This window comes from Phragmites australis, chromosome 9 (genome assembly GCF_958298935.1).
Source record: "Phragmites australis chromosome 9, lpPhrAust1.1, whole genome shotgun sequence".
Lineage (NCBI taxonomy): Eukaryota > Viridiplantae > Streptophyta > Magnoliopsida > Poales > Poaceae > Phragmites > Phragmites australis.
The window spans coordinates 9,865,299-9,879,645 of NC_084929.1; positions in this window are offsets into that span (position 1 = coordinate 9,865,299).

Below are 14,347 nucleotides of genomic sequence, written 5' to 3' on the forward strand. Positions count from 1 at the left end.
GCGCTTCCAATTCATGTTATTTTCAAGGTGGTTGAGCCATTTGTATGTCAGCAACTTACGAATGTTTGGCATATATTCTTCCTTGAATGTAGGTAGGACTCGACTGTCCCAATATTCACAATGCATAAGCATATGAAATCCACAATCTTGGCTGGGGAAAAAAAGCAAATGAATTCGCAATTTGAACAGACAAGAGTAAAATAAAAATAAGATGGAGACATAAGTGATATTATCAACTTACTCATTGGTCTGCAAAGGGACCTGAATGTCTATTACTTCATAGGTGTCTATTTCCTTCTTTGTGTCTGGGTAGAATATTTTTCAGCACTCCTTGATTCGTGATACAAGGGTGGCACAGCAACTTGCTAGCTTTTCATCATTTAGAGACCTCATGGAGTCAAGCACCTCAAAATGCTTTGCCCACAAGTTCAAAACCAAAAGCATGTAGTGGCCAACTTTTTCATCCAGCCCTTTTAGTGTCCATGTTTGAAGGACAAGGAACAAGACCTATATTGTTTTCTCAAAAATATAAGCAACACAGCTTGGTACATATTGCTTGTACTTAATAATAAAAAAGAAAACAATTGAGGTAATATAGAACAAACCATTTGAAAATGATCCAAATGTTGTATACGTCTGTGGGATGCCCTTTTGACTTCAGCGTGGTCTAGCTGACCGTCTTGCAGGTAAGTCTAGCAAAAAGAAATACAGAGTCAGTGCAAGCTGCATTATTTCAAAATGATTGAAAAAATGAAAATGAACACGAGGAGAGAAGGAATGCATGTCATGATATTTTAGGTAAGTTGTAAGTTGGGGTTACTACTAAAAAGCAAGTATGCATGATTCTGGCTTATGAAAAATATGCATTGTTAAAAAACGTTTCTGTAGGTAGTATAAAGCAAATATGTGAGTAATCACAAAAAATGCTTTGCACTTGACTATGTATTGCTTTCAGGGATGCTTTTAAAAATGCTTTATGAATATGAGACGCTCAATCAACAGTTTATTGCAAAACCAGAAAATTGTGTGATTCATTTGAACTTGCTTTCGATAATCAGGAAAAATGCTTTCAAGTTGACTATGTATTGCTTTCACAAATACATAAAAATGCTTTCAAATCTATAACATATAGGACAACCGTCAACCAGTAATCATAGCCTCTCTCAACAGAAACTAAGCAGACTTGTTTTTCTTTCTCTCCTTGTCTCCCAACAATCCTACATAAACTAACCAATATACAATATTGAACACAAATTTTGAAGAAAAAATCATCATAAATGTAGAATGAGTTGGTACAAAAATGATAAGTAAATTCATAGAAATAGCATGTCAAAGTTATTTTGGACAGGAAAAGTCATTTTGAATACTGAGAAAAGCAAATCAGTACAATTGAATAAGCAATTATTATAAAATTGAAAAGCAAATCGGACTCTATATAAAAGCGAATCAGTAGTATTGCTAATCTAGTGCAGTAATATTACTGTTTATAGAATCTCCTAATCAATCTATCGATTAGCAAATAGTAGTATTTTTGCAGTTTATCAATAGTTTAGCAATACTACTGCAGTTGTATTAGCTTTTTGGTTACTGGTTTTAGTATTGTTGCAGTAGTATTGCTGCATGTCATGAATGAATATTTTTAGAAAAAGCAGGAATTGCAATATTTTCAAGAAGAAAACCAAAAAAAAACTTACAGAAACTCTTAATGGCAGTATTCGTTTTATCTGGTTCCTTCTATTGAAATTATTCAGTGCATAGATTCCAATTTCAGCAATAGTGTTCAGTAGCTTCCCCTTTGGTCTAACAGAGTCTGAAAGATGAGCCAAACTAACGAAGTAGGCGAAGTAGTTGATGATAATAAGGCTGCACAAAACAATAAAACTTAAAAAGTATCATGAACTATTTATGCAAAAGTAAAACTGCATAAATGATTGTAGAAATATGACAGCTATATTGCTGAATATGGTGAATGAAAAATGAAGATGACATACTTTTCTGGGCTGGAACTTTGGCTGGACCTTGTAGACCTTTCACTAGCTCGGCACACAACATTGTATACCATGCATATCTCCTTACTGCACTTGAAAGTATTCTTGCTGCTGTAATCAATATATGGAGACCGCAATGCAGCTGGCACCTTGTACATCCTCTTTGGCTGAAGTTCAAACGTAGCTATACCAGAAATGCTTGCTCCACTAGGAGGTTCATGAACACTTGGTGCTGGGGTTCTGTCTCGAAGGTCTTCAATTAGTGACACTTCAATGTTTCTTTGGATGCTTGCTACAGATTTGTCATGTAAGTTCATGTTCCTTGAACAAGACTCATCAATTCAAACTTGCCTCTTCCTTTCAGCATCTTGTAAAAGCTTATCTAACTCCTCAGAAGATAAATCATCTAACCAGCTATGTGTAGGGGAGCCTTGTTCAAGTGGAAGGCCTTTTGCTTCAGGAACTTCCTTAGTACATTCTGCCATGCAACCTTTCTCTATAAAATGAACTGCAGCTTCACCTTGTTGTGAACCACTGTCAATGAACTTCATGATGTTGCAATCAGGGGCGAGAAATCCCATGAGTTGTTGCAGCAATGTTTGATGAAGTTCCAATTGTCTCGGGCAGCTTCAACTTTGGCCACCTGCTCTTTGCAAGTCCTTTACCTTGGTAATCAACTCTCATATCTTCGCTGGTTGCATTTTTATTAGGGATGACAGCTATAGCTTGAGGTCAGGCTTCAGCATTATCATTGATGCTCACTGTGCCCTAATTCCATATCCTTGTGAGGCTTGGCTCCATTTGAATAGGGACAAGTGGAACTTCAATCTGCTTCTTATGAGGCTCAATGTGCCCTGATTCCATAACCTTGCTCCTCCTTGATCTCCGGACAAGTGGAACTTCAATCTCTTCATTACCTTCACTGTCATCTGGTTCTTTTCCTCCATCATCATTAGCTGGGTTTCCCTCCTGACCCAATTCTTCATCTTCTACATCTCTACCTTCATCTGCACCTGAATCTTGCTCCTCCTCATCACTCACATTGTCTTGGCTTGATTCATAATCTTCATCGTCATATTCTTCCTCCTCTTCATAATCAGAATCCAAAGATGTTTCATCAACATTATCTTTATCTTCTTCGCTACTTTTTGTCCGCTTAGATCTTCTAAGTGTTGTTTCACTTTCATCCATGGGATTGTCTCCTTCAATTATTTTAGAGACCTCTCCTAAGAAGTTGCCCACAAATTCTGTGATACCTATACAAACTTTGCTGACAGCATGAGATAGCATCCTCTTTTTCTAAAAAAGGAAGAAAGAAAATGTTTCAACAGATTGCGCAACTTAAAGAAAAAAAGAAGTAAAACTGAATAATATAAAAAGTAAGATAAGATATGCTTATCTCATTTCAGATTCAGTTCAGATTCAATAAAACAGACCTATCATTTGTACATGAATTCCTTCTAAACAAAATAACAGAAAACTACCACAATACTAGTAGCTACCATGGAAAACTGCCATAATGGAAAGTCTTCAAAACAATATTTTACAAACCTGAGATGATAGACTTGGTTTGACCTTTGATGCAACAAATCTCTCAATGTCTTCCATCTGTCCAAGTAATGATTCTGAACAATAGAGTGATCCCCTTACTTAATCTGAAATATAAATAGTGAACAAAAACAAAAAATCAGTCCCCCCCCCCCACATTGAAATATAAAAAAGCCTCAAGCTATTGTTAAACTTGATTTGTAGAAAAAAGGCAAACATACTTTTAGTTTCCCGAAGGTGCCATCTATATTAGCATCAAGCTTGATAACCTTGTCAATCAGTGCCTTCTTCCAAACTACAACTCTTGGAAGACCACCAGGAATTTGAACATTTGGAATAGCCAATGAGTCAAGGTACAATATCTGCACAGATGAATAAAAAAACATACATTCATTAAACCTTCTCAATCAACAGCAGGTTTACATTATGCAGAGAATAAATTGGCTTGCTCAAAAAATAAAAAAATCTATATTCCTATACAATGTTTGCAGACTCAGCATAAAAAAACAATTACTTGTGATGATTCAAAAAATGCTTATGAAAAACATACAGTATTGCTTGTAGAGAAAGAATACACGAAAAATAACTATATTTTTATCTTGCTTCTAACAAGGACATATTGTTACAGATAGTTGCAACCTTGCCAAAAATAGCATATATGTATTTGGTCACTCAATTAAGTATTAAAAAACAGCATATGATGAAATAAAAAAATGCTTTTAAAAATACGCAATACTGCTCTTTGACCTAACTCCTAGGGGGCATCATTTAGCGATCCATAAGAAAAATGAATCAATAACTTGCTTAACCATGATCAGTAACTTGCTTACAAAAATAATCACCACCTTGCTTAACATTGACAGTGGAAAAGAGACAAATGTTTGCATCAGTAGCAGCGTGTCCACTGCATCTCTAGGAAAAGAAAACAACATTGCCTTGTTGTTAATATATGACAGAAAATGATTAGTTACTAACAATAGAGGTCCTATCCACTCAATTAGACAACAGAAGAGGACAAGCATACTACTTGTAGCTGTCAATGAACTTAACAGGGTGCAAATACTAGGCACATGTTAGTGGCAAGAATGAGCCCGTGGAAATCACTCTTGCATAGAAAATGGAAAAAGTGCTCCAGCAAGACCATGCATATCACCATTACTTATTTATTTAGCTACTTATGTGTGGCTAAATATATGTTTAAAGAAAGTAAATGGGAAAATCTATAGTTCGTGAAGAAATTAATTAGTAAAGAACTACACTAAAAAAAACCTCAATACATTACAACTGAAAAAGAACCAAAAAATGCTAATTAGTAAAGGATAGTATCTTGCATAGCTTACCACAAGAAAGAAGAGGCAACCCTTGACAGAATTCCTGGTTTGCATTTCATGTACATAAGCTTTCAATGAATCAACCACAAACTGACACCAATTAAGCTCCTTGACTTTTGATAAATCGCGCAAGGCAGGATAACACTTTGGGCTAATGAACAAACAAGTGGTTGGGCACAAGAATGTGGACACAGCCAACATAAGCCAGGACCTAAGGTAATCCTCATCTGCATTTTTATTGTCTTGAAGTCTTTTCACAATTGTTTTGATCTGAGGCGCCGCACCATCATCAATTTGGTATTCCTCATGAATGAAATTGATGGCTTCAACATCGAAGTCATAGATCACCTTATTCCCTCCCCTTGACAGACCCAAAATCTTGTGAACTGTTTCTGCTGCAACACTCACCCTCCCTCTCCCAGGTATCACAAGTTCACTTGTTTCAGATTGGAAGGTACTTATCACCCACTTTGTTAGATCAACAGGCAACACATTGGTTCCAATGTTAAGCAACCCACCAAAACCAATGCCTTCTATCATGTTTCGCTGCTCAGGTGATATAGTTTTGTACAATTTGACAAGTCTTGCTGGTGAAGCTCTATTTCTGGCAACTTGTATTAAAATAAAAGAGAGTAAAAAAAATTAAATCTATGGTTTGGTTACTAAACTGCATAATCAGTGTGCCATGCATAAAACCATATGAGTAAAAAAACTACATAATCAGTGTGCATGCAACAGTACTTGGTAAGTAAAAGTTGCATAATGGATGATTAAAAAACTGCATAATGATTATGAAAGAACTGCTTCCATATTCATAGAACTTGCTTTCATATTTTCAGAAAAATGCACACTGAACAAGGTATTCAAAACTAGTTTTATTAGCTTCATCCCTGCTGCTCACCAAAAAAAGAAAAAAGGTGAGTGATCAACAGGGAGAACAAAAGGCGCTCTATCCCTAGTAATCACCTGGCCTACGTTTTTTGGATCACAAGCATGCACAAATGAGTGCTCATAAGCATAAACAAAAAATGTGCTCTATCCCTACTGCATCCCTACTGCATATGCACAAAATGCAAAGGGCATACACAGATTTATGATGAAAAATAGCCAAAAAATTCTGGTTTATGATAAAAATTCCTAGCGAAAAGATTATGTTAATTCTAAAATGATCAACATGGATGCATATGAGACACTCAAATAAACAATCAAACACCAAAGGAGAATGAAACCCCCAGCAAATACTGATTTACTGATCATAAGACGCATATGGGACAGTAGAGAACTGGATGCACAAATGCAATAATCGATGAACAAAATTGCATCATGGTTTTAAACCAGTTGCTTTTACATTTGATAAAACTTGCTTATCATATTTACACAAAATCCTAAAAAAAAAGGAAAATATCATTAAAAAAATCAAAAAAAGTTAGCTGTACATACCCCATAGTTGCACTTCCCAACATGATTGCTACGCGAAGTAGATGGAACATCCTTTTTCTTCCCATTTATCCTTCCCATTACCTAATAACACAATGACAACACATAATCTTGTGATTGGCTGCATGCATCTGATCTATGTATCTTTAAAAAAGTATACACACTAAAAACTAAGTAATCCTAGTATCCTGCCATGGTGAAACATTTCCAAAAGCAAGCATTACTCTTTGCCACATTGAGGTTACTATGCTGAACTAACTAACTTTTATTAGCCCTATTTCTGAACAAACTATACGTTCATCCCAACAAAAAACAAATCAAGAAAAAAATAGATAGCTCCAATGCCCAAAACTAGCATACATCATATGTCAAATGTTCAATGCCTAACAGTTGGTCATAAAATTTTGCCCAAGAATAAACTGGTATGGAAACATTTTTCGATAACTGCAGCAATACTACTGTTTGCACTTGCACAAAAAAAGTGTACCCATAACACAAAAGCTAATCTATTGATGAACTGCAGCAATACTACTGTTTACAGCATCTCCTAATCAATCTATCGATTTTCTTCACAAACTTGCATGACATGCAAAACAAAACTAGTAACAGAAAAGTGGGCAAGAAATGGAAATAAACAAGAACAAACAACAAAACTAGTAACGATAGGCATGTTACATACCTCAATACGGTCGCTCGATGAACACAAAAGCTTGCTCAATACAATCGATGGGCACAAGGTATGTTCGTCGTCAGAGCTAAATCAGAAACCCCCATCTATGCCAAAAAAAGCACAAACACTCATTGGAAAGACTTGTTAGCCGCATCCAACACTCAAAAGCCACCAAAAAAAAAATCTCACATCCGATTTCGAGTAAAGAGTACTAAATCGACAAGAATCACAGTGCGAGATCTCACCTTCATGTGTGCCCTTCCCCCGCTTCCGATATCGACTACTCCCACTAGATCAAACACCAAATAGCAAACCCTATTAAATCGATTTGGGGAAGGGAAGCAAAATCGCCCGGGAGTGAGAGAGAGCTAGGGAGAGAAACAGAAACACAAACCTGATAGAGGCGCGTGACAAAACGAACCAGCTCGATTTCGTGCGCGAAGATCCCCCCGCTTCCAATCCGCTGAAATCATCCAAAAAAATCCGAAATCCGATTTCGATTGATGGGCACGAAATTGACTAGAAATCGATCTCACCTTCCTGTGTGACCTTCGCTCGCTTCCGATTCTGACTTCTCCCACTAGATCAAACACTCAAAATGAACCATAGACAATCGATTTGAGGAGGGGGAACGGAAATCGCCCGCGAGTGAGAGAGAGCCAGAGAGATAAACCTAGAGAGAGAAAGGAGACGACGAAATGTCCGGGCGTGCCTGCCAATGTTTGAACCATGCGTCGAAATGTCCGAGCGGGACCAGATAAGTCTCACGAACGTGCCGACGATGGATGCGAATCGAACGGCAGATGGAGCGTACGTGCCATCTAGACAGCCGCCGCACGGTCGAAAACAAGTCTTTCCGTTAAAAAGAAACATGAATGGAAGCCTCGTAGAATGGTAGAATGGAGTGGTGGACATGTGCGATGATGAGGGAGGGAGAAGCAGGTGCGGGACGGGTTCTCTGTTTCGCTGTTTCCGTTTTCTGTCTTAAATTTACTTTTCGTGTTTAGGAAATTTCTATCTTCTTGTTTGTCGGGTTCTCGTTAGTATTAACATACAATATGAGTTGTTCTCAATCTCTTCAAAAATTTAATTCTATTTCTAATGGTTTTTAATACTACATATCGGATAATACTTCTTATTATAAAACTGTAGAACAATATTGAATAAAGAGAAAGTTTTTTTCCTACATTATGTTTCCTTTGTGTGATTCTTCTCTCGCTGGATCTCTGGACTACACCTGGTAGCAGATGTTTCTCAACACGTTATCAGCATGAAGCTCTGTCGGAGACTAAGTTAGCGAAACGAATCTGACTGCGACTGAACTACACTGCATCGAATCTATTTTGCACCACGTGATATACTGGCATCAATTCCTATCGTATGTGTATTCTGAACAAATATATCATTTTATGAAATTGATCTATTTGCTAGATCGTGTTGTGCTTGTTTTCGCGCGTGCCATGTCGGTCTGCCCGTACGTGCCGATGCTACTCGTAGATTGGTGCTGCTGATCCCTATCGCCCTCGCACGTCATGAACAGTAGTACCATGTAGATGGTGGGGGCCGCAGTCGCCACCACGCCGCTTGCTGGAATCCGATGACTGTCCTACGCACTGAACCCAGTGGCTCGAAGACCATCGCCACATATTAGAGAAAAAAAAGAAGGGTTATGGCCATACCATCGACATGGAAGTCGATGGCCTTCTCGCTTCGCCGCGCTGTTGCGCCACCAGCGCCACTGCCTCTGCACTGCCCAAAGAGGCACCACAACGTGCTGCTCTAGTCGCCTGCAGCGCACCACGCCACCTGCAGCGGCCAAGCCATTGCCTGTCGTGCGCCCACTCTGCACCAACCACGCCGCCAATATGCCTATGTTGCCGGTCGAAACCCATGCCGCGCGTTGTCGCTTGCGCCGTCGAGCCCCCCCCCCCCCCTCACCCAAAGCCGCTTTCGTACGGCCTGCCGTCACCTTTACTACAGCGCACCACCACCCACACGAGATGGGCCTAGTAGCCGCTACCACCACACGCGGTCACCAGGCCAGCACGCCTCCTTTTCAGGCTAGTTCGCCACGCTGCCGTAGCCCCTGTAGCATCACCCCGCTATCCACAAGCGACCGGGCCACAGTGCACTGCCACCCGATGCCAAGCTGTCGGGCCGCCCACCACCGTCGCTAGGTTGCGCTGGAAGCGCATCCGCACCGGAGCACCAGCTGATGGGCCACGTCAGAAGTGCATGGTGCTATGCGCCGCCTCTGGCTCTACCAACAGAGCCTCTTGGCTAGGTCGCCGGCCTAGATGGCGGCTTCAAACCCTAGCCGCCCCATGTGTGTGAGGCGCACGGACCGGATGGGCTAGGCCGGCCCAATATTAGCCAGTTGGTCCAATAAATGAAGAAAACCCGGTGTAAATAAAAGGGAAAAGAAAAAATCTAAAATTCTACGTTTAGCCCCACAGAGTTTCTATTAATTGAGTGCAGTCCTTGTTTTTTGCATTTAGGCCTCTGGTTATTCTAAAAATTATCCAGATGCTCTGTTTTTCATAGAAATACTTCTTGAATATGAATTTTGCATCTATTTTTGCAATTAAATAGTATTTACTATGTTATTATTATTTTTATTATTTAAATTACTTATTATACGTTTAAATTCACTAAAATTCATATAATAGCATAGAAAATGTCAAAAAAAATTGCAATAATCCTATTTTACAACATGATGCAACTTTACTAGTAGTAATACTTGTGTCATTTAAATATGTGGATGGCTGGCATTACGAACAAGGAGCTTACTAAGCTAAGTGCAGATGGCCGCAACTATCTCACTTAGGTGTCGGATGTCCGGATTGTACTTGAGGCGAAAAGGCTCTACGTTGCTATTAGCCTTGGAACTAGTGCAATGGTTCTCACGGAAGATGAGAATGATCAGGCACGTCATTTTCTCCGCCACCATCTCTCCCCCACTGTGAAGGATAAGTACATGACAATGACCAGCGCTAAGGCACTATGGGACGCATTACATGAGAGCATTACATGAGCGTTTTGAGCGTCTTAATTATAACATCAAGCCTCTTACAGAGCAAGAATGGGTCTGGCTCCGTTTCTGTGACTACTATAGCATCTAAGCCCCTAGGTATGTGGTAAGTGTTTTGGTGATTAATGACAACCGTATCATTGTGACTAATGTGTATGTTTTGAAGGGAATCAAATTTTTTAGTTCACAATGATTGAATGAGATTTCTTGGTCCCTCATGGAATTCTATTGGTCGATCAAAGAATATTTGCATCAAGATTAAGGATCTTCTAGTTCTAAGTGTCACAAGGTGATGAAGGACACTTAGAGTAGATATATGTCTCTTTTTGTCTTTTTGACCGTACTAGAAAGGGGGGCTTAAGTGTTTTAGCTTGACCTAGTTGAGTTTGGACATAGTTGAATGCACACTTGTGAAAATCTAGCACTACGTAGCTCATAGAAGCCCATGGGTGAGAAGTTGAGAAGTTAGAACTCAAAGTCAATTGAATTGGACGAGTTCCAGAAAGTTTGTTCTCACCGGATTATCCGATGATTGGAGGAATTTTGCACCGGAGCATTTAACAGAAGAGTCATTCTTCAGAGAAATTTGAAGTTACATGCACTGGATTGTCTGGTGAATTGAAGGACGCATATACCGGACTATTTAACAGAAGGACTATTTTTCGGAGAAAATCCGAGTTGAACTGACTGGATTATCCGGTGATATAAGGAAGTTATCACCAGACTATTTAAAAATGACTTAGTGTTTTTGGAGGAAATGAATTATAAGTCACCAGATTGTCCGATGCTGATAGAGGCGTGTGCATCGTCTCTCTTGCAACCCAAAAGCATTCATACACAATTGATATCATTTAGAAGCAAGGGAGAGCACTTGAGGTGATTTACAAGTTCTTAATTGAAGATTAAGGATTTCATTAGTGCTTCAAGAGTAGCGAGTGTGCATTTAGCTGTTATTTAGGTTTGATAGAGATCAAGTGAACCAGTTAGCTTATTACCCTTGGTGGTTGGTAACACCTAGCCGGTCGTGGAGATTGAAGGTGTTCTCGATGAGCTCTTGGAGGTCTTGTGGGAGCCCTGGAAAGCTCGTGTACTTGGTTTGATGCATGCCAATCAGGAGATGGAGAAGTGGCAATCACTAGTGAGTACTTGAGTCTTAGTGACTAAAAGGGGAGCAACATTCTTGTGTGGATGCTTCAACGAGAATTAGTGAAGAGTGCCAACTCTTCGATACCTCGGGGAAAAACTCGATGTCCCCTTTCCTTACTCTTATTACATTCCGTATTTTGCTTCTAGCATTTTCTTCATACAAGTTTCAATTCCGCACTTTACTTATGTTCTATATGCTTGCTTGTTTGTAATTATCATTCTAGCTTGCTAGGTCATTTAGTTGCTTTTATTCATTCTAGGCTAAGATTGCTCTTTGTTCTAGAATTCGGTAGTTGGTTTAAGTTTTTATTAGTGCCCTATTCACCCTCCCCCCTCTATGGACTTTAGATCATTCCAATTGGTACCAGAGTCTCGAGCTCTTGATAGGCTTAAAATCCTAGAGCAATGACCCCAGAGAATGGGAGTAGCGTGCTAAGGTTCGATGGAAAGAACTTCACCTATTGGAAAGTTCACATGACAAGCTATCTTGAGGTGATTTCCCCTGAAGCTTGGCTAGCCGCTTTCATTGGGTTTGATCACCCTTTTACCGAGCAACAAGTTAGATGGAATGATAAGGCAAAGAATGCTATATTTGAGGGAATTAGTGAAGAGGTTTTCTCTAGAATTTGTAGCAAGGAATATGCTAATGAGATTTGGACCACTCTTTGTGAAATTCATGAGGGTTCTAGGAAAATTCGTGAGGAAATATATCATGTGCTTATGAATGCTCTTAATCAATTCAAGATGCTTCTAAATGAATTGGGAAATGATATGTATTCTCGCATGAATATGCTTGTAGAAGAGATTAACTCTCTTGAACTAACTCAATTGTCTCAAGAAAACGTTATTCGTAGAATCTTGATGGTGCTTCCGAAGCCGCAATACAACATTGTCATATCTCTTCTTCATGAAAGAGAGATTAATGACATGACCATCACCGACGCCGTTGGGAAGATATGTGCTCATGAGATGTTCTTGTTTGGAGATCATGAGTCTTCATCCAAGAAAAATCTTACTCTCAAGGCAAAGATGGTTGACAAGAAGAAGATAAAACTCCCATCATCAAGCGAAAGCGATGAAGAACATAGTGATGATGATGACTCCGACACCGAGCTTGCTCTTCTCATGAGAAGAACCACAAGGATTATCTCCAGATTCCAAAAGAAGGGCTACAACTATGATCCCAAGAAGAACAAATTTCGCCCAAAGAAATTTGACAAGTTCAGTGAAGAAGACAATAAGAGATGCTATAATTGTGGTGAATTTGGCCACATGTCATATGATTTCCCTCAACCAAATAAGAAGAACATGAACAAAGGTAAGAAGATTGAAGCAAATGAAGATGAGGACAAGCACAAGAAGAAGAGCCAAGATAAGCATTAAAGGAAGAAGCTCTTCAACAAGAAGGGTGGAGGACGCAAGACCTACATTGTTGGTGAATGGGTCTCCGGCGAAAGCTCAAGTGATGACTCAAGCAATGATGAAGACAACAACTTCGCGGGCCTTGCTATCACCAATGATGATGATGCACTTCTACCTCCACCACTTATGTGCCTCATGGCAAAAGGTAACAATAAGGTGAGTAGTGATGAAGATGATAGTAGTGATGATGATAGTCTTTCTCCTAGTGATCTATCTAAGCTCATGAATGACTATGCTACTATCATAAAGAAACAAAAAGCTAAAATCAAGTCTCTTGAAAATGCTAATGCTATGGTTAGTTCTAGTCATAATGAGTTGCTTGCTAAATACAATGATGTGCTTAAGAAAAATGATAAAGTTGTTGCATCTAGCAAGTCTCTTGAGGCTAGTAACAATAAGCTAAAACTTGAGCATGTTGACTTGAAATGCAAATATCAAGAACATGAACTTGCATATGATGCCATTGATTCTTCTCTAAATGAATTGTCTATTGTTAAAGTAGTTAAGATCAATGCATCTACATCTTGTGATGATCTCCTTGAAATACCTTGCTCATCTTCATATGATAATGTATCATCTCTAAAGACTAACCATACAAGGGAAAAAGAGCTTAGGGATGAAATTGCAAGCTTAAATTCATGTATGGTCCGGTTGACTAAGGGGGAGTATAAGCATAGAGAAATCCCCATGAAGAATGCTATTTACTACAAAAAGAGAGGCATTGGTTGCTTCCCCAACCGGGTGGAAAGGTTATCAAGTCACCGGAGATAAACAAGTATTTCATCAAAAAAGTTGGATCCTATTGTCAACATTGTGAAGTCACCGGTCACCACACAAGGGAGTGTCTCGTCCCTTCCAAACCCCTTCTCACTTTGCCATCTAAATACAAGTCTACTTTTAATGATCATCATTTTCTATTGCATAAGCTTAAGAGTGGCAAATTCATGGCTAAGTTTATTAGAACTCAAGCCAAGGGAAAGCTTCCAAGGCAAATTTGGGTGCCCAAGAATCTTGTGTCTCACATGAAAGGTACCAAACTTGGTTAGGTACCTAAACAAAAAGAACGGTCCCATATGTGTAGGTGAACTACAAAGCCGGCGAAAAGTATTGGGTGCTTGATAGTGGTTGTACACAACATATGACCGACAATGTAAAGATGTTCACTTCTCTAGAAGATGAAGTGGGCGAACTTGATAAAGTCACATTTGGTGATAACTCAAAAGCAAATGTGGTAGGTTTGGGTAAGGTGGCAATCTCCAATGATATCTCCATCTCCAATGTACTTTTAGTTGAGTCTCTTAGTTTCAATTTATTTTCAGTAGCTCAACTATATGATTTAGGCTTCACATACTTAATTAGTAATGTTGATATTGTGATTAGTAGCAAGAAGCATAATGATCTAATCTTTAAAGACTTTAGACATGGACATATATATCTTATGGATTTTTCGTCTAATGAAGCTAGCTTGACAACATGCCTCTTCTCCAAGACATCTTTGTGTTAGCTTTGGCATCGATGACTTGCTCATATTTGAATGAGCCAACTCAAGAAGGCATTCAAGAACGGAATGGTGGTAGGTTTGAAAGACGTAATCTTCAGGAAGGACAAATTGTGTAGTGCTTGCCAAGTGGGAAAACAAGTTGCAATCTCACATCCTTACAAGGCTATGATGTCTACATCAAGACCCTAAGAGCTACTACACATGGACCTCTTCGGACCAAGTACCTATAAAAGTCTTGGTGGTAATCACTATTGCTTTGTCATTGTTGATGAT